Source organism: Mustela lutreola, chromosome 8, assembly GCF_030435805.1.
Source record: "Mustela lutreola isolate mMusLut2 chromosome 8, mMusLut2.pri, whole genome shotgun sequence".
Classification (NCBI taxonomy): Eukaryota; Metazoa; Chordata; class Mammalia; order Carnivora; family Mustelidae; genus Mustela; species Mustela lutreola.
The window spans coordinates 28,408,577-28,427,714 of NC_081297.1; the positions used below are offsets into that span (position 1 = coordinate 28,408,577).

The following is a 19,138-nucleotide window of genomic DNA, read 5'->3' on the forward strand; positions in this document are numbered from 1 at the left end:
GTCTTACATACACCGCAAAATGCTGATTTGTCTATTCTATTAATAATACAAAATCTCAGCAAATGCAAATGGCATTACATGAATAATTCCATAAAAAGTTAAATCCAAACTAAATGTTTCAATTTTAAATGACATTTGCAGAGACCTCTCTGTTAATATGCTTAATACTGATTTTTTTTAAAGGGACAATCCTGTATTTCCTTAAGGAAAAAAACTGCGAAGACAATAAAAACCAACAAATATTTTTAAAACCGAGTTTTGAAACTATCTTTTATTCTGCTCGACTGCACCAGTCTTGCCCACAAGAAGAGCCACAATCATGTATTAATAAATGCTTGTGCCCCCACAGTCGAATGCCTGTCTTTCAAAGAAGATAACATAACCATGATTTCTATCTCCTCAAACAAGGAGGTTATTTCTCAGCAGTGAGTTTAGAATAATGAAGCAAAACGTGCAGCAGTCCATGATAAATAGCCATAGACACAGAACGCCTAGAAGAAATAATTTTTAGAAAATATAAATACTTACAGAATAAATGTGTATCAGTAACATATACCCCGGATACTAAAATAAATGACTGCCTGACTTAATAAGTAACTTTATTTTTTAAAGGAAAAAAATCACACGTGTTACAAATTATATTAACAGACTAGAGCTGTTAATATCATCAGGCAACATGCAGCCTGATTCTTCAAGAAAAGGGAAGCTAATAATCTAGGGAAGGTGGTCCTCCAGGTATAATGAGACCAACGAGCGTAGCAGGGGGAAATCTACAAATTGGGGAGGTAATGTAATCCAACAGGGAAACAAGACAGATTTACAAGAGAAAAATCAAAGAGGGTCAACTAGATTTCTTTTTCCAATAGGAATTCAAAATGAATGCTAAAGGGAACCTTTTGAGTACAGAAAAAGAAACTGATTCTCCCTAATTTACTTCCTGAATGTGAACTGAATTTGGCCATCAAGCAAGATCTGAAGAGCCTTTGCTAAGAGTACATCTACAAAGGCAAAGCCAAGTACAGAATTAAGGTAATCAAGCATCCAAAAAAATTGACACAAAGTGCTGGGATACTGTGACCAAGAAAGAGGATTTTTCAAGGAAACTATCCAAATTCAAATTAATGGGAGAAGCTGCTAAATTGTCTTTAACACTTTGCCTAAAATACCCCAGAATAATGGTGAGAGCTCATCAGAACGCGTCCAGAAAGAGGCCTACAAGTGGGCCTCAGTGTTAGATTTTTTTCAAATAGCGAGGCTTGAGAAAACTGTGAAACATTCACAAAATGCAAGCTGTTTATACAAAATTTAACATCTCCCACCAACTAGGAGACAATAGGCACAATAGATAAAATGTCAAATTAAAAAAAACTCTAGCCAGGATCCTTGTAGCTCTCACTCTCTCTAGCCATTTCTGAAGCCACGGAGAGAAAAAGATGACTTCAGATAAAATATGTTACAACTAATGTATATTGCTGTACTACAGGCCTCTCTCTTCTCTGTACAGTGAGTTTGCTTCAAGACATCAGGTTTTGACAAAACAGACAAAGTTTACTACAATTATTATCTTCAGAAAATAACACAGTTTAAGACTCAGCCAAATGAAGAAACAGTGTCTCTTACTTCACCTGCTCCATTCCCCCTATCTCCTGTTGAAACGCAGAAATTTTTTCATTAAAGGAATTAAACCACACATTTATTAGATGATGGTCCTCAGACTTTGGGCTTGCAGAGAGCTGTAGAATATTCTCCCCCAAAATATCAAGGAACGCATTGGAGTCACCAACTGTGAACTTTCCAGTAAGGTCGGTGGTACACCCCAAGGACCAATATGGCACCCATCATGTGATGAAAGGGAAGATACTGATCATCAGCAAATAGGGAAGACAAGATTTCAAGGAAAAGGAAGATTATCTTTCCCATTTGATATCTCTGGATTTCTGAAAACCTGGTACCTTTTTTCCCTCCTTTTCCTGCACACCAAGGAAAACTCTGTCATGAATCTTCATCGAGACAAAGTTGTCCCCATGGTACAGATCAGTGTTTCTCAAAGTGTGGGCTTCAGACCAGAAGCACTGCCATCGTCTGGGACCTTGTCAGAAATGGAAGCTCTCTAACCCTAAACAACTCTGGGGCTACAGCTTAGAATCTAACAAGCCCTCCCGGTGATCTCAGTGCCAGCTAAAGTTTAAAGACCAACAGTATAATCCAAAGACTATGCATTTCAGAACTGCATAGACGTTCTGCAGAGACGTCCAAGGAACCTGATTCAAGGCTGGCAGACCTAGGTGTCTCATCTCCAAACTCTGTGCACACAGTGTATATTTTTTTTTTCCAAACAAACAAGGGCACAATTTTGATCTGAAATATGTGGTATGACAATGAAATGGCGTGTCTGACATCAGAACGACCCCCACACGCAGGGACTGAAGATCCATAAACATCAGCAAATGACCAGCAACTGCCTCAAACGCACAGTGCCATGACCTTCTGGACTGACTCATCATTGCCACCATCATCACTGACACTGACACCACACGAGAAGTGAGGGTAACATTCAAATTCATGATCTCATTTCTATTTTGATCAACCCAGCAACCCCATGAAGCTGGTGTGGTGACAGATACCAGCGTCCCATTCAGCAGATGTGGAACCTGAGGCTTGGCCAAGAGCATGTGGGCCACCTGGAGCATCTCATACTTGCTCTTGACAGTTTTTCATTTTTTTTTTTTAAAGATTTTATTTATTTAACAGACAGAAATCAGAGGTAGGCCGAGAGGCCGGCAGAGAGAGAGGAGGAAGCAGGCTCCCTGCGGGGCAGAGAGCCCGATGTGGGGCTCGATCCCAGGACCCTGGGATCACGACCTGAGCCAAAGGCAGAGGCTTTAACCCACTGAGCCACCCAGGCGCCCCGACAGTTTTTCATTTTTAAAGCAGTGTACCTCACTCCTTTCCTTTGGAATCCAGAGCAGGAAGAGTGCTTACCACAGTACGATCCCCAAATGTGTAATTCCCCAAGTGGGCCAAGAGTGTTGTCATGATATACGGCACACACAGAATGCTGCAAAGGTTCCCAGCCATTCCCCGGCAGGTCTCGGCACACCCCAGTGACCTGCCCTTTGTCCCCTGCTGGCCTTCCCTAGGATCCCTGGGACCATCATGTGCTTCAGTTGATTTCTCTGGGTCCCCCTGCACCTCAAGAGGGCAGCCCTCACCTCTGCCAAAGCAGGCTGGCCATTTCCCCCATCCAGCCCTGCCAGGAGATGCAGGCATGATTCTAGGACATCAAGGCCACAAGGTCCCTAAGACAGAAAGGACTCAATTCCCATGAAAGAAGCTGCACTTGGGGGAAACGTGCTATGCATCATGGTGCTGTGGGCAGAACCCACCCCTTGCAACCTGACCAGGGCCAGCAAGGACCTGTCATGAGTCAAGTAGAAAAGAACAATGAGAAGATGCTCGTGAACACTTTCCAGGGACAGAAAGAACCCAGGAGGACCACACAGATGAGCAAGTCATTCATTTAAGGAAAAGATTTTTTAAAAAGAAGAAGAAGGAGGAGGAGGAGGGGCTGGAAAATTCAGTACTGATCATCCCCACTATACCCTGGCCTGTTTCTGGTATATGAGTATATACCAGTCACAGGCATCTGCTGTGACTTACAATTGGTTTCATTTTTAATAGACACTGTTTGACTTATCTTTCTCTAGTGGCTGTGACGAGGAACCCCAAATGTGTCAGGGTGTCAGAGTGTCAGAGCTTCCGGTGGGTGGGTGAGGGGAACAGTCTGCTTCCCCTCTGGTCATTGCATCTAAAGGCGCTAATGCCACAAGCCCACAGGGGGAGCCCCAGTAAATACCAGGAGAGGAGGGTCACTTACAACATGCTGGGTGAGGATCATACCTGCATGATGAGCCCCCTGGGCTCAGTCTCTTACTATGCTTCTCTCAACAAATGTCACCGGACACACCAGCCACTAAGATGAACTCCAAGTTATAACAAGACTGGTCAAAAGACATCAGCAGACCTTGTAGCCTTTGTTTTGGAGTCATTATTTTGATTTCTGGCTTTGTAGCTACTATCAACAATGAACATGAGAAGCCAGGTTAGACTATCACTACAAATTCAAACACATTTACAATATTTTCCTCCTCGAAATCCTGCAGTATATAAGCAAAGGCTTAGATATGCCCATGGAAAAAGAAAACAACACTAAGAGGACTAGCCGAGGTCTCCTGTCCCAGGGATGGTTACTCAGCACCCAGACTGGCCCAAAAAAAATCCTCCATGAGTCAACATTCAGTGAGATGGTGTCAGGGGAGCCCATGAGGAAAGCTCAAAGCTTAGTAATGAATGAACACCCTGGATTTTTTAGCACTTATTTCACAGATAAGGAGGGGAAGAGCAAAAGTTCACCGTGAGCATTCTAGAAATGTCACAGACACACAGTGGCCATTACAACAAATCATTGTTCTCTGCCACCTTTGGAAATGAGTACAAATCCAAGAAGAGCAAAAACACGGAGGAGATGTACAAAGATGGGTTAAAAATAATCAATATGAAAAGGCAGAGGGACGAATGCCTTCTAAGGTGAAACTGAGACTCAGCAAAGGCTAGACCCCAGGTCATCCCTAAGGTCTAGATTCACTTTACCTTTGGCTACCCAGTAAATGTGTGTCACTCCAGTCAGAGAGAACGAATATCTGTCATCAAACACGTTATATATTTGCCCCACTGCCTTACAGAACTGGAGGTGTCCTCCTTTGATTTGTGAAACCAAGAACAAAAAAGATTTATCAATTCACTTTCTCTGGGGAGCAGCCCGCCAGAGAAGCACATTTTTTCCCCTGTGTTTCTTCAGCCCCGCGAGACACATTTATTATAAAGAGACAGATATAAATCTGTTTTGAGCAGACTGCAAGAGTAAATTCGGATGATATTAAGCTTCAGAGGAACTGGCTTTTTACATACCTCTGGAGCAAGGGGTAGGGTAAATTGCTCCAAGTTCTTGCAACTCCAACCCAGCCCCGCATATTATCTCCCCTGGACGTGCTTATTAACTGGATGACTTCACATATGAGAGACAGAGAAATACACACACTCTATAAAATGCACATAGTAGGGCGCCTGGGTGGCTCAGTGGGTTAAGCCGCTACCTTCGGCTCAGGTCATGATCTCAGGGTCCTGGGATCAAGTCCCGCATCGGGCTCTCTGCTCAGCAGGGAGCCTGCTTCTCTCTCTCTCTCTGCCTGCCTCTCCATCTACTTGTGATTTCTCTCTGTCAAATAAATAAATAAAATCTTTAAAAAAAAAAAAATGCACATAGTAAAAGAAAAAAATGCACACAGTTACACATTCATACCAGGAAATGGCATTTCTGACTTGTTATTACCCTTGCTTTGTTGGAAACTGTTAGTCAATGCAATAATGAAATATTTGCTAGCAATATGGCAGACAAATGGATCTGTTGAGAATTATGGGGAAGCCCTAAGAAAATATAAAGCATGTGTCAAGATTTCCAGTGACATGGATAAATGAAATATGGTATATACTTACAAAAGAGTATTATGCAGCCATGAAAAGGAAAAGTTCTGACACCTGATACCACATGGATGAAACTGACAACATCATGCTGAGTGAAATAAGTCAGACAAAAAGGACAAATGCATGCCTCCACTAACATGAAGTACTTAGAACAGGCGAATTCACTGAGACATTGAGTAGATGAGAGGTTAGCCGGGACTGGAGGAAGGGGTACTGGAGAGTTATTGCTTGATGGTTACAGAGTTTCTGCTTGGGATGATGAAAAAGTTTTGGTAAAAGAGAGTGGTGATGGCTGCATGACATTGTGGATATAATTAATGCCACTGAATTGTACATTTAAAAATGGTTAAAATGCCCAACCTTGGGAGATATAAATCTACATGTATATAGACAACTTACAGAGAATAATGTACTAAAAGCCACTGAATAGCACACTTTAAGTGGATGAATTGTATGGCCTCTGAATTGTATTTATACCTCAACTGAATTTAAAAAAAAAAGTTCTCAAGAGGGCGCCTGGGTGACTCGGTTGGTTAAGCGACTGCTGTCAGCTCAGGTTATGATCCCAGATCAAGTCCCACATCTAGCTCCCTGCTTAGCAGGGAGCCTGCTTCTCCCTCTCTCTCTCCCTCTCCCTCTGCCCACGACCCCCTCCCCCTACTTGTGCTTATCTCTCCCTCTTTCTCTCTGTTGAATAAATAAATAAAATTATTTTAAATAAATAAATAAATACTAAAAGTTAAAAATTTGTCAAGTGGTACAAGAGCTTCCTGATCACCCCACATAAAATAGCATTCCCTCTTGGGTCAGCTTATTCTCTATCACAACATTCATCAAGAGTGCAACTGGTTTCTTTGTGTACACATTCCTAGCCCACATCCCATTTCCTGTCCTACCCATGAATGTAGGGACTAAACACACAGAGGTAGGCTGTGGAGGTAATACTCATTTGTCTCCCCTGTGCCTGCCCACAAAACGTGCCAAAGATTCGTTTAAAAATGAGTAAAGGAAGTAAGTCAATAAGGAATGGAAAAGGCAAGAAAGGGACAAAAACCGTAACAGAGAAAAATACCTGTAGGACTTGAAAAGAATGAGCACAGGAGAAAACCAGTGGATGAGAACACCACTGGAACCGGCACTATGCGTGACAACTGAGTCAAGAAAGAGAGTCCCTCGGGCGCCTGGGTGGCTCAGTGCGTTAAGCCGCTGCCTTCGGCTCAGGTCATGATCTCAGGGTCCTGGGATCGAGTCCCGCATCGGGCTCTCTGCTCAGCAGGGAGCCTGCTTCCCTCTCTCTCTCTCTCTCTCTGCCTGCCTCTCTGCCTACTTGTGATTTCTCTCTGTCAAATAAATAAATAAAATCTTTAAAAAAAAAAAAAGAAAAAAAAAGAAAGAGAGTCCCTCACCTACATCTGCTCCGAGTCACCCACGCTTTCCCACGTGACCACACGCCACACCCACCTGAACCGAAGCCCCACCCCCCACCGTCTACACTGGATATGAACAATTCTCAGGAAGATCTGACAGGGCACCTATCTTTGGTCCAAATGTTTCCACAAGCAGAGGAAGTCAGCTGTGCCAGGAGCATACCTGGAATAGTGACCGTGGTGTTTCAGACAGGGCATGAGAAAAGTAGAGTCAGCAAACCATGTCCCTGGGAAAGAATTCTGTTTTTATTTTCCCCAGATTTGTTTCGGGGAAAGCACTTAGACCATGACTGCTGTAAAGTGCTCAAGAAAATCACCTATTTGTATGATTTTTGTCAACTTCTACCACAGCTGGAACAGACGGGTCAAAACCTCCTCCCAGACTGGATATTCACTCAACCAAAGACTTCTTCCCCAACCCCTTGACATCGCATGAAACAGCTTCCTCCTTGCCCTTAGGCCATTCACAGTCCAGCGAGAGGAGTCTGCTGGATACCACCACAGCCCATTGTAACATAATGTATGGGTACAGTGATAGATTTAGGAGGAGGGACCTCCAGGAAGCTTCCAGATGGGCTTACTGCAAAATAATGAGCAGGAGTCAACTGTGGGAGGCAGGAGGGAGTTGGAGGCAGACGGCCAGTCAGAAGACCCAGACAGGCAAAGCAGACAGGGCTGGGGGAGGGCAGGAATTACGATGGTGCCATCCATAGTTCAGTGGGACTGAAATTTGAAGCTGGAGGGAGGGAATGCTGAGAAAAGAAAATGTGCAAAAGAAGCAAGGCCTTATATGATTTGCTGAGAGTCTTGGCGCCCCCCCCCCCCCGTCAGTGGCAGGCTCCTAAAGGAGTCCAAAATGGGGTGTGACATGACCTTACCTGCATTTTACAGATTTTATTTATTTATTTGACAGAGATCACAAGTAGGCAGAGAAGCAGGCAAAGAGAGACAAGGAAGCAGGCTCCCTGCTGAGCAGAGAGCCAGATGCGGGCTCGATCCCAGAACCCTGGGATCATGACCTGAGCCGAAGGCAGAGGCTTTAACCCACTGAGCCACCCAGGCACCCCTTACCTGCATTTTAGATCCAGCACTCATGATGACCTTTCCTGATAGTGGGCATCACTATCCCCATTTAGCTCATCAGGTTCAGAGAAGCCAAACAGGGCTGCCCTGGGCTGCTCACTGCAGGACCCAGGCTAAGGAGAAATTATTGAGGGGTTTAGACATGAACATAAGGACCGAGATAAGGCAGTAAATGGTGGGGCAGAAATATGGATGGTAAAGATTTATTTTAGAATTTCAGGGCATCTGAGAAGGTTTACAGGCAGTATTGAAAGAGACAGAGCAGACAAAATGGAAAATGCTAGAGATGAGGGCGGTGGCCAGAGGCCAGCAGGCCAGGGCAGCAAAGCTCCAGAAGGATGAGTCTTAGATAGAGGGAGAGATTCTGAGGTTTGGAGAGGTGAAGTCACAACAAGTCACTAGGGCCAGCCTCTGCCCCCCGGAAAGTGGCAGAGAAAATCAAGAACAAGCAGTATGAGAAAGGGCTGGAATATCCCATGAGAAAATCTAACAGGCTGTTCAAGGCAAAAACATGACACAGCAGAGGTAAGAGGTGGCCCAGGTAGAATCAGGAAGTATGATTTTGCAGAGAACCCAACAGTTTAACTTTTCAATATCTTTTTGTCAGATATCCTCTTTTCTTCCAGTTACTTTATAATGTCTTTTTTGCATTTAACTTTCTAATATCTGTCATTTATTTTGGTGTCTGGGGGAGGGAGCAATGGCGGTTCCTAACTAGGGATGGCACTGCTCCCCAGGGGGGGATCTGGAAGCAAGTGGGGCTTGGTGGTCTATCTCAGCGGGGTGGGCACTCCTGCCCTTGAGCGGTGGGAGTCAGGGAGGCTGAATGTCTGGAGAGACACCGGGCACTGCTCAGCTGGGAAGCATGATCTCAGCCACAGAACCAATAGCACCTACAACAATGTGTTACTTTTTCCCAACTAGTTAGACCAAAATCCCAGTGTCTGTCTATTTAGTCACACATTCAGTTATAGTCAGACACCTTCACATGCCCTATCCCCACTGACCTTCAAACATACCTAGAGAAACACAATTTAAATGCTTTGAAGTTCATAAACAACTTTAAAAAACCAGCCAAGTATGGCTAAGCAGGAGTCTCCCTGGTTCCAATACTTGTAGCGAACCCTTAACTATGTGTGCAAATATTAGAGCTAAGTGGTTAAACACCACTGCGTCCGTGTTGATACAATTCATTTGCTCAGCAAACTCCTTTCTCACAGATACGGGCTTGAACAAACTCCAGTCTACCCCCAAGGGTTCTCAGTTGGCCCTCCAAAGGTACGGAGGTCTTGATAAATGAGGTTTTCTGCAGGGGCTCTGACTTGTCAGGGGTTCTGGGGCCTGCCAACTGCAGGTGTTAATTATTCTATGTTTCTATCTGACAGATGTGAGTGTCAGGTAGCTGCTCAGGGCAGTGGGCATGCGAGTCAATACACAGGTGCGCTGAGCTAACATGGAGTTGCAGCCCCAGTTCCCACTGAACACACAAATGGTGCGGAGTACAGCTCTCTGGCCGCCATTTCTACAGAGACATCATGGGTTGGTCCCACAGTTCCCTCAAGCTCTGTCTGCACTGGATATAATGTATTATCTTATGAAGTCCCCATGTTTCTGACCTGAGCAAGTGATTTAGTCTTGAGGTCTACAAAATGAGCTGGCTGAACTGCAGGCAACTGTGGACGTCCCCAAAGGGAGGCATAGAAACACAAGGGCTATTCTCAGTCTTCCAAAAGGTCCCACAGAAGCCACACATTTACCCACGATAGGATGGCACAGACTAAAACATATTTACTTTGGACTAGAACTACATCAACTCAACGGGCAGTGGCCCTGGTGACGGCTCAGGGAGGAGAAGCCCTTGCTAGCCTAGGTCTGTCCTTTATTCATGGAAATATAAAGGAACTGAATTAGCACTTCAAAAACACAGTTTCCTTGTTCCTTGTTATTAAACAGGGATCCCTTAAAGAAGATGTGGTCCGTACACACAATGGACCATTACTCAGCCATCAGAAAGGATGAATATACCATTTGCATAGATGGGGATGGGACCAGAGGGGATTATGCTAAGTGAAACAAGTCAATCAGAGAAAGGCAATTATCATAGGGTTTCATTCATATGTGGAACATAAGGAATAGCACAGAGGATCCTAAGGACAGGGAGGAAAAACTGAATGGGAAGAAATCAGAGAAGAAGACAAACCACGAGAGACTCTTGGTATAAACAAACAAACTGAGAGTTTGTGGAAAGAAAGGGGGATGGGGTAATTGAGTGAAGGGCATTAAGGAGGGCACGTGACGTGATGAGCACTGGATGTTATACACAACTAATGAATCATTGAACATTACATCAAAAACTAATGATGTATTATATGTTGGCTGATTGAATTTAAATTCAATAAATTAATAAGGTAATCCTAAGGTCCCTTGTATTCTAAAGTTCTAGGATTCTTTCACAGGAAGTTATTTATACCAAGAATAACCCGTAAGAGCCTTAATACATAATTAATGGGAATAAACAGCTTTCTCTCTTGGCTTCCCTATACTTGTTTATAGAGTTTTTCAACTTTTTAAAGTTGTATTCATTTATTTTTTTAAGATTTTTTTTTTTTTAATTTGACAGAGAGAGATCACAAGTACGCAGAGAGGCAAGCAGAGAGAGAGAGAGAGAGAGAGAGAGAGAGGAGGAAGCAGCTCTCTGCTGAGCAGAGACCCCGACTCGGGACTCGATCCCAGGAGCCCAAGATCATGGCCTGAGCTGAAGGCAGAAGCTTAATCCACTGAGCCACCCAGGCGCCCCAAGTTGTATTCATTTATAAGGGTTGCCATATTTCTAAAAAGAATTAGGTGCCACTGTACAGTCTCTGAAGATTAGTAAGGAATGGTCTGGATTTATTCAATTAGCAGTTTCTTCCTTAATTTCTACCTCTTCACAAAGCTCAAGCAACTAGGTATTCATTTCTTTTCTCTTTCCTCCTTTTCTCTCCAAAGTGCAGGGAAGCCTTGTCAGGTGGCTCCCATGCCATCACCCACGTGATCCCCCTGGCACTCCCTGGCCTTGGCTTCATCACCAGTAACATCAAAGCCACAATGCCAGCTCGACTGTGAGGCCTATGCCAGAGACGCAGTTGAGATGATACAGGGGAGAAACTTCGGAGTTCAGTGCATTATATAATATAGTTTATTTTCATTTCACTTGCTCGTTTATAAAGATTCATAAACATTTGTAAATGCATCATTTCATTATAATTATTATGAATGACGGACTACAATTTTAAAGTATAGTGAACGCTCGCAGGTCAAATATTTTTAAACCTGACAAAAAAGATTTTCTACAGGGATTCTATGGCACATCCTTGCATAAATAAGAACTGAATCTCTTAGAAAACCAAACCTGAATTCCAGTTTTCTGTTTGGTTGTGAATTTAGAGTCATTATGTAAGATCTGTTCGTGTAATTATTTTGAGATATAATCTTTTTGAGTGTTCACTATGCCAGGAACTGGGCTAAGAAATAGCATCAATTATCTCGTTTAATCCTCACAAATAAAGTGGGTTCTATTATCATCGCTATGCAAGAAAGATGTTTAGAAACAGAGCAGGGATTCGCATGAGGGGGGAACCGCCTGTGACTACCTGCAACCTTGAATCAGTGTTCTTAGCTGCTATACCATTCCATGGGGCAGGCGTGACCACCAGGATGGCAAGAAGGGGACAGCCTGTGCTAAGTCGCTTGAAAGCCAGCCCCCAGCCCTTCAGTGCATCTGGTTTCCTGTGCCCACACTGTTGTTCAGGCCATATCATCAGAGATTTTTCTTTCTTTCCAGGTACTTTGACCCACTTTGCTCCACGCTCTTTTCCTGCCGACAAACGGATCGACCTAAATTACTTAAGTAGATAATGCAGGCAAAAACAAGCAAATAAGACAAAACGAAAGAAAACCCTGCTTTAGGGACATAACCCTGGAGTTGTATTTATGCCACAATGATGAAGCTATTCACCTGTACACTGGGTATCTCCTCTCTGAGCTCACAAGGCAACTCTACGCATTCAAAACTCCTTACCTTTCTCCCCCAGACCTGCTCCTGTGTGTCTTCTCAGCACAGGGCACCATCTTTTACCCAGCTGCCAATGCACAAACACTTCTTAGCCCTTCCTTCTTGGATGGTCCCAAACCTTAAATGATCCCAAAGAACCGAACATGACCTACTTCAGGATGCTATCTGTCTGTCCCATCTTCCCATAGCCCTGCCGGTTCCCACACCCTTCACCTCTACCCCAGAACCCCTCCACGAATCCAAGAGCAATCCAGCTGGTCTCCTTGACACCTGCCTTAAAGTTCCCCACTACAGCTCTAAGCTGGGCTCTCAAGGACACGGAAAGTCTCACCATGTTTCTTCTTCAATTCCCTCACCTTCAGGATAAATTTCACATAACTAAGTGTGGCACAGAAAGTCCATGAAACCATAACTCCCTTTCCAGCTTCCCCTCTCGCCACTCCCCTATTCTTTCCTGAACACTCAAACAGACCTTGTGTTCCTTCATCCTCTGGATCATAGGACCAGAGTGGTACAATCTGCTTGGAAATCCTCTCTCCCCTTCTCAGCTGGTAAACTCCTACCCATCCCTCCAGCCCCAGGCCCTGCACCAATTCATCTATGAAGCCTTCCTTGACTCTCTGAAGCCAATTCTGAGACACGGCGACCACACCCTTCTAAGGTTTTCTCAAGGAACTTCTCCTGACAGCTTCTTCACACTGCAACACAGATTCTTCTCCCCAGCAGAAGGTGGGCTTCTCTTCCCTGGGATGACTGCTGGCGGGCTTTTTTTTTTTTTTTTTTAAACACACAATGTATTATTTGTCCCAGGGTACATGTCTGTGAATCATCAGGCTTACACATTCCACAGCACTCACCATAGGACGTAACCTCTCCAATATCCATAATCCAGCCACCCCAACCCTCCCACCCTCAGCAACCCTCAGTTTCTTTCCTGAGATTAAAAGTCTCGGGCGCCTGGGTGGCTCAGTGGATTGAGCCGCTGCCTTCAGCTCGGGTCATGATCTCAGGATCCTGGGAGCCTGCTTCCCTCTATCTCCCTCTCTGCCTGCCTCTCCGTCTGCTTGTGATCTCTCTCTGTCAAATAAATAAATAAAATCTTAAAAAAAAAAAAAAAAAGTCTCTTGGGGCACCTGGGTGGCTCAGTGGGTTAAAGCTTCTGCCTCCGGCTTGGGTTGTGGTCCCAGGGTCCTGGGATTGAGCCCCACATCGGGCTCTCTGCTCAGCAGGGAGCCTGCTTCCTCCTCTCTCTCTCTGCCTGCCTCTCTGCCTGCTTATGATCTCTGTCTGTCAAATAAATAAATAAAATCTTTAAAAAAAAAAAAGTCTCTTACAGTTTGTCTCCCTCCCTGGTCCCATCTTGTCTCATTTTTTGCTTGCCTACCTGCCACAACCCCCTGCTCTGCCTCTCAAATTCCTCATATCAGTGAGATCATATGATAATTGTCTTTCTCTGATTGACTTATTTCGCTTGGTATAATACCCTCTAGTTCCATCCACATTGTTGCAAATGGCAAGATTTCGGGGTTTTGATGGCTGCATAGTATTCCATTGTGTATCTATACCACATCTTCTTTATCCATTCATCTGCTGATGGACACCTAGGCTCTTTCCATAGTTTGGCTATTGTGGACATTGCTGCTATAAACATTCGGGTGCACGTGCCCCTTCGGATTACTACATTTGTATCTTTAGGGTAATTTTATAACCCCAGCACCCAGCACAGGCCCAAGTACAAAGTAGGGGCTCTGTAATACCTATTGATTACATAAACATGAATAAAAACCACATACACGGAAAGAAAAGAAAACCATTGGCTTTATAATTCATTGAGGTGAGAACCAGTCTTGGAATCTGATTTGAGCTTATAAGACATCCCCTTAAGGGAAGACCTTAAGGAGAGGAAAGGCGTTCTTAAACCAGAGATTTGTCCCAGATGGAGAAGGGAATTCGATAAGGAGCACATACTTCCTGGAGGCCCGTGTCCTACCCCAGGTGAAGGTTGTGAGTCCCTGTCCACTGAAACGTGAAACCCACAAGCGGGGATTCCAGAAAGATAAAGTCACATCTTAAAATACACTCTGATCCTCAGAATATAAATTTCTCGAATCCACAATAATTATATCTTAGGTACTATTTAGTCAGGATTAGTGGTTGTGGGACTTGCGGCTGTTAAAAAAAAATCATTGAAGCTGTGTGAAATCAGAGAATTAATAAGGACTCTTGACTGTAAGCGAGGAGGTCCAAGTGGCTTCCGAACTCCGGGATTCTCCGAGCTCTTTTATCTCCCAGGCACAGAAGCTTCAGTCAAATAATAAAAGAGTAATTCAGATGCTGTTCTCCTCACTCAGCCCCCAGGCTGACTCTCAGACTTCAAGTGCACCGTGAGCACAAGTTCATGGTCAAGTCCAAGTAGCAGAAGCATCTCCCAGCATTGGAACATTACCCCTTTCGAAGAGCCCTAAAGACTCACAATTCAAGGCCATCCTGTTAGGGACATGCTTTAAAAGACTGTCTTATAAAAATAAAAATCAAATACTTCATACTCGGAGTAAAAAAACCTGTCTACAGAGACATTACCCTGAAAATCATCCTTAAATTTCTAAAGCTATTAACAGCCACGTGCAAATGACAGATCTTCGCTGACTTAGGATGGGGTTACATCCCGATAAATCCATTCTAAGCTGAAAATACGGTACGTCGAAAATGCATTTACTGCATCTGATCTACCAAGCATCACAGCTTACTTGCCCTGGCCTGCCTTAAATGAGCCCACAACCCTCCCATCAGCCGACAGGTGGGCAAATCACCCCATATGAAGCCTATTTGATCATTGGGGGTTGACTGTCCATGTCATGTGTTGCAGATGGCCTTGAAAGTGAAGACCAGAACAGTGATGGGTGCACAATGTTGTCAGGATGGCTTGCCTACCCTTGAGATCGCTGCCTGCCTGGGAGCTGCCCAGTGTCCGAGAAGACTGACTGCACATTCCCAGCCCGGGACAAGATCCAACTTCAAAATCCCAAGTATGGTTTCTACTGAATCTGTATCACATGTGCACCATCAGAAAGCTGAAAAAATCATGAGTCGTGGATTACCTGTACATTCAGGTAATTCTCGTGATTCACAGTGGTTGAATCTTATAAAATCATAGTGAGGGGCGCCTGGGTGGCTCAGTGGGTTGAGCCGCTGCCTTCGGCTCAGGTCATGATCTCAGGGTCTTGGGATCGAGTCCCGCATCGGGCTCTCTGCTCGGCAGGGAGCCTGCTTCTCTCTCTCTCTCTCTGCCTGCCTCTCCATCTACTTGTGATTTCTCTCTGTCAAATAAATAAATAAAATCTTAAAAAAAAAAAATAAAATAAAATCATAGTGAGAGTTGAATCAGATACCGAACCACAGCTTCGGTGCAGGGGGACAACACAGCACTGAGCTCCCATGGGCCTCTGGTCCGACTTTTTTCAACCAACCCATACCTAACCTTGCCTTATGTGTGTTTCTGTTTAAAGACACCCTCTTTAATATACATTTCTGGTTCATTAACATGAAACACGGCCAATAGCTCCATAACTCATGCCTGAACAGGCTTGTCTAGCATGTGTGCTTGCTCCTGAAGGCACATCTCCACCTTTTCCCATTCAGGAACACTACACAGCCCCTCCACACTGGGCTTCGGAGCCACTGGCAGCAGGGAAATCACTAACAAACAACACAAAAATGTGAAAAACATGGCACTACACAGACGGCAGAAAGGACGCTAGTTTCCATCAAGACAGCTGAAAGGGGACAGCAGCACGTGGCCTCGGTCAGCCTCAGCTGGGAACATGAGCATTCAGGGATAGATTTGTTCACTGCCACGCTCCTGGCCCCAGGAATGAGCCTGGGAGAGACACATGCACCCCCACATAACCCCCATGATGATTCCAATACACCACCCAGAGAGGTGTGCTCCCTAGCTTCTGAAAAAGAAGATACAAAGAGTAGCAACTGTAGCCTATCACTCAGAAACAGTTGCAAGAAATGCAGGACTGCTCTACCAATTCCCAGTACCATTTATGTGTTTGGTTTTAAATGGTTTCTTTGTGCTTACATCTGTTAAACCACAAAAACAGGAATGAACCGATGCTGAACTTTCTTACTCAGCAAGAAGTAATACTCATCCATGGATACACAAAACAATTGCAAAAACACAAAGGGCTCCATGCATTGCCTTAGGAGGTGTGTTTCCAAACAAATTTCATATTCTCTTGTGAGTTTAGATAGCTACATTTGTAACATATTTAGGATTTGCTCAAATGTATAATAGTAATTAACCGTGAGAAGAACAATAACTTTTTAGTATTTAGACCCTTGTAGCCATAGGAAATTTAATTTAAATGTAGATACAGATTTTTGCAAGGACAAATATAATACCCGAGGACAGTAACATTCTGTGGGAATAGAATATGAATTTAGAGAAAAAAAGAGAATGAGGTAGAAATTCCAATGGTTAAAGAAGAATCAATTCAAATACTTTTTAGATGGGTGATGATGGGTCTGTGGTGTTTTGATTCCACTGGTTATATTTAAAAGAATGATGTAAAGTTTTATTTAAAGATGTCGATATTTACAATAAGCTAGAAATAACATCCTTTGCAATTCTTAAATTATGATGAAAAATGTTAGCTATCAACACAAAGTGTGTAAGGGGATAGAAGGATTTACAAAACTATTTTAGGGATTAGGTGAGCAAAAGGCAGAATACAGGCCCCTCCAAGGCAAGCTCACCTTTCCATTCCAACCCGTTCTTAACATTGTGCAAAAGAAACTAGAAATCTGGCTTTTTCTATGTACAGTTTACCTTTTCGTACTATGTTGGTTCAGAAATTTTTTAAGCAGTGTGCAGGCCAAATAAAACATGTCTACAGGCCAATATTTTTTTCTACCTTTACTCTGAGCAACAGTTATCATCCTCTGTCACCTTTTCCATGTGCTGATAGGAGAGCCACTCATTCAAAAAATGATCAGTGAACACCTCCCAGTTGTTCCAGACACTATCCTGGGTCCTGGGGACACAGAGATGGCAGAAATACAACACTGCCCTCAAGGAAGACAAATGACAGGTAGATAACCTTTTGCAATAGCATCTGTTAAATTCAGTACTGGTTAGATCCTAGGTACAGTGGCCATGGACGCTTGGCTTGAGTGGGTCTAGGAATAGATGGTTTATTTATGAAAACTCAGTGGGGGGGAGACAAGACAGGACTAGAAGCCTCCTGAATAACTAGCACTTAGGTGTGACTTCAATGCTTGTGTCTAAGCAAGGCTAACTGGGGAAGGCTCCTTGGAAGGTGGCCAACCAGGCAGACTGGAGCAGAGATCCCAGCAGGACGTCTGAACGCAAAGAACACCCACAGTGAGACAAAAACCCAGCCCCGCTCCTCATTTTCAGTTCCTCTGTTAAAAACAGGCACATGATGGAAATAAACCATTGAGACAAGATCCAAAAATAATCTTAACTGGGCATAAAAGCTCGTATAAAAATTCTTCTTTTAATCACTTCTGGAAGGCAGCTGAAAGGTACACACACAAAAACTCAGCTTGTAAAGCAATCAGCTTAATCTGGTTCTTTGAAAGATTAATTAAAACTGAGATTACCGATGGCGGCAGATGAGCTGGGTCAGCCGATGGGGCACAGTGGAGACGAGAGAGAAATTGTTTTAAGATCACACAAACACAGCTGCAGGCCAAACGCAGAGATGTTGCATCAAACCTGCTTCTTCCTAGGCCCTCTAATTCAATTCCTGGGGATGACGCTTGATTTAAAAACCCGAAACTCAGGAAAAGCGCGCAGCAAGACTCTGATACGCCAAGCAAGCAGCCCGCCCTTGTGGGCCGGGCCTGCAGGGAGCCTACGGGGTCTTGAACTTCTGATCCAAGTCAGCAACAGCAGCAGGAGGACAGACACAGCCCAGAGGGATGAGCAGAGGGAGCAAGGAACTCTGAACCCAAACAAGGCTTTAAGTGCATCTTTAAAACAATGTCAAGGATCTGCTCAGGTAAGGCCTGGATAGGAAGCAGAGATAAGAAACCAGAACAGTGAGGAGACTCTGTCCACAGAGCCCTCACCCCACAGGGAGCTGCTAAGAAAAGGAGTTTGCACTGATGAAGAGCTGCTCTTGATTTTCCCCCCACTGGCAGCAAAAGGGAGATTACGTAGGAGATGGTTATGGAAATTCTGGTTTGGGGACCCAAAACTGGAACACATGGTCGTTGGATGTAAGCTTTAATGCCAAAAAAGCCTTCATAGCACTCACCCGGAAAATGACCATTTGTGCAACAGTTCCCAAAGTTCTTAAACCCACAAGAGGAACAGAGGCAGACAATGAATATATAGAAAAGGAAGAGGGGACAGCATCCACGGGAGGAGGAGCCCCTAAAACCCCAGGGCCCCTAGGACTGTGGTTCTGGCCTCCTGCCTTGCTCCCCCACCAAAGTCCACCATAGCCTCCACCTAAGGAGCCCAAGACACAGCTCCCCAGTGTGGAAAAACATTCCTGACTGCGCTAGGTAGCAGGCTCTGAACTCCAGCCCTGTCCTGACGACCCCTGCTGCCCCCCCCTCCCTGCGTCTCTCTCCCTACCTGAGCACTGAGGAGATAGGGCCCAAGTTTTGGGAGCAGATCATCTCTTTCAGGGTCCTCCTCACTCCAAAAAGCTCTCATTCAAAAATTGCCGAACTCTCTGGGGCGCCTGGTGGCTCAGTGGGTTGAAGCCTCTGCCTTCGGCTCAGGTCATGATCCCAGGGTCTTGGGATTGAGCCCTGCACTGGGCTCTCTGCTCAGCGGGGAGCCTGCTTCCTCTTCCTCCTCTCTCTCTCTGTTTGCCTTTCTGCCTACTTGTGATCTGTCTGTCAAATAAATAAATAATAATTTTTAAAATCTTTAAAAAAAAAATTTTTTTTAAATGCTGAACTCTCCTGGTCTGGCAATTCCCATCCAATGTCATATAACCACCTCATGACAAAGCTCATTCCGGAAGCTTCCTACCATGTGGAT

At 44.4% G+C, this 19,138-nt stretch overlaps 1 protein-coding gene across 2 annotated transcripts in view; it reads right to left on the reverse strand.

Moving 5' to 3' along the window:
• The window catches only part of CAMK1D (calcium/calmodulin dependent protein kinase ID), a 435,921-nt gene that overhangs the window by 382,442 nt on the left and 34,341 nt on the right, over positions 1–19,138 (reverse strand). The gene's annotated exons all lie outside the window — the stretch shown is intronic.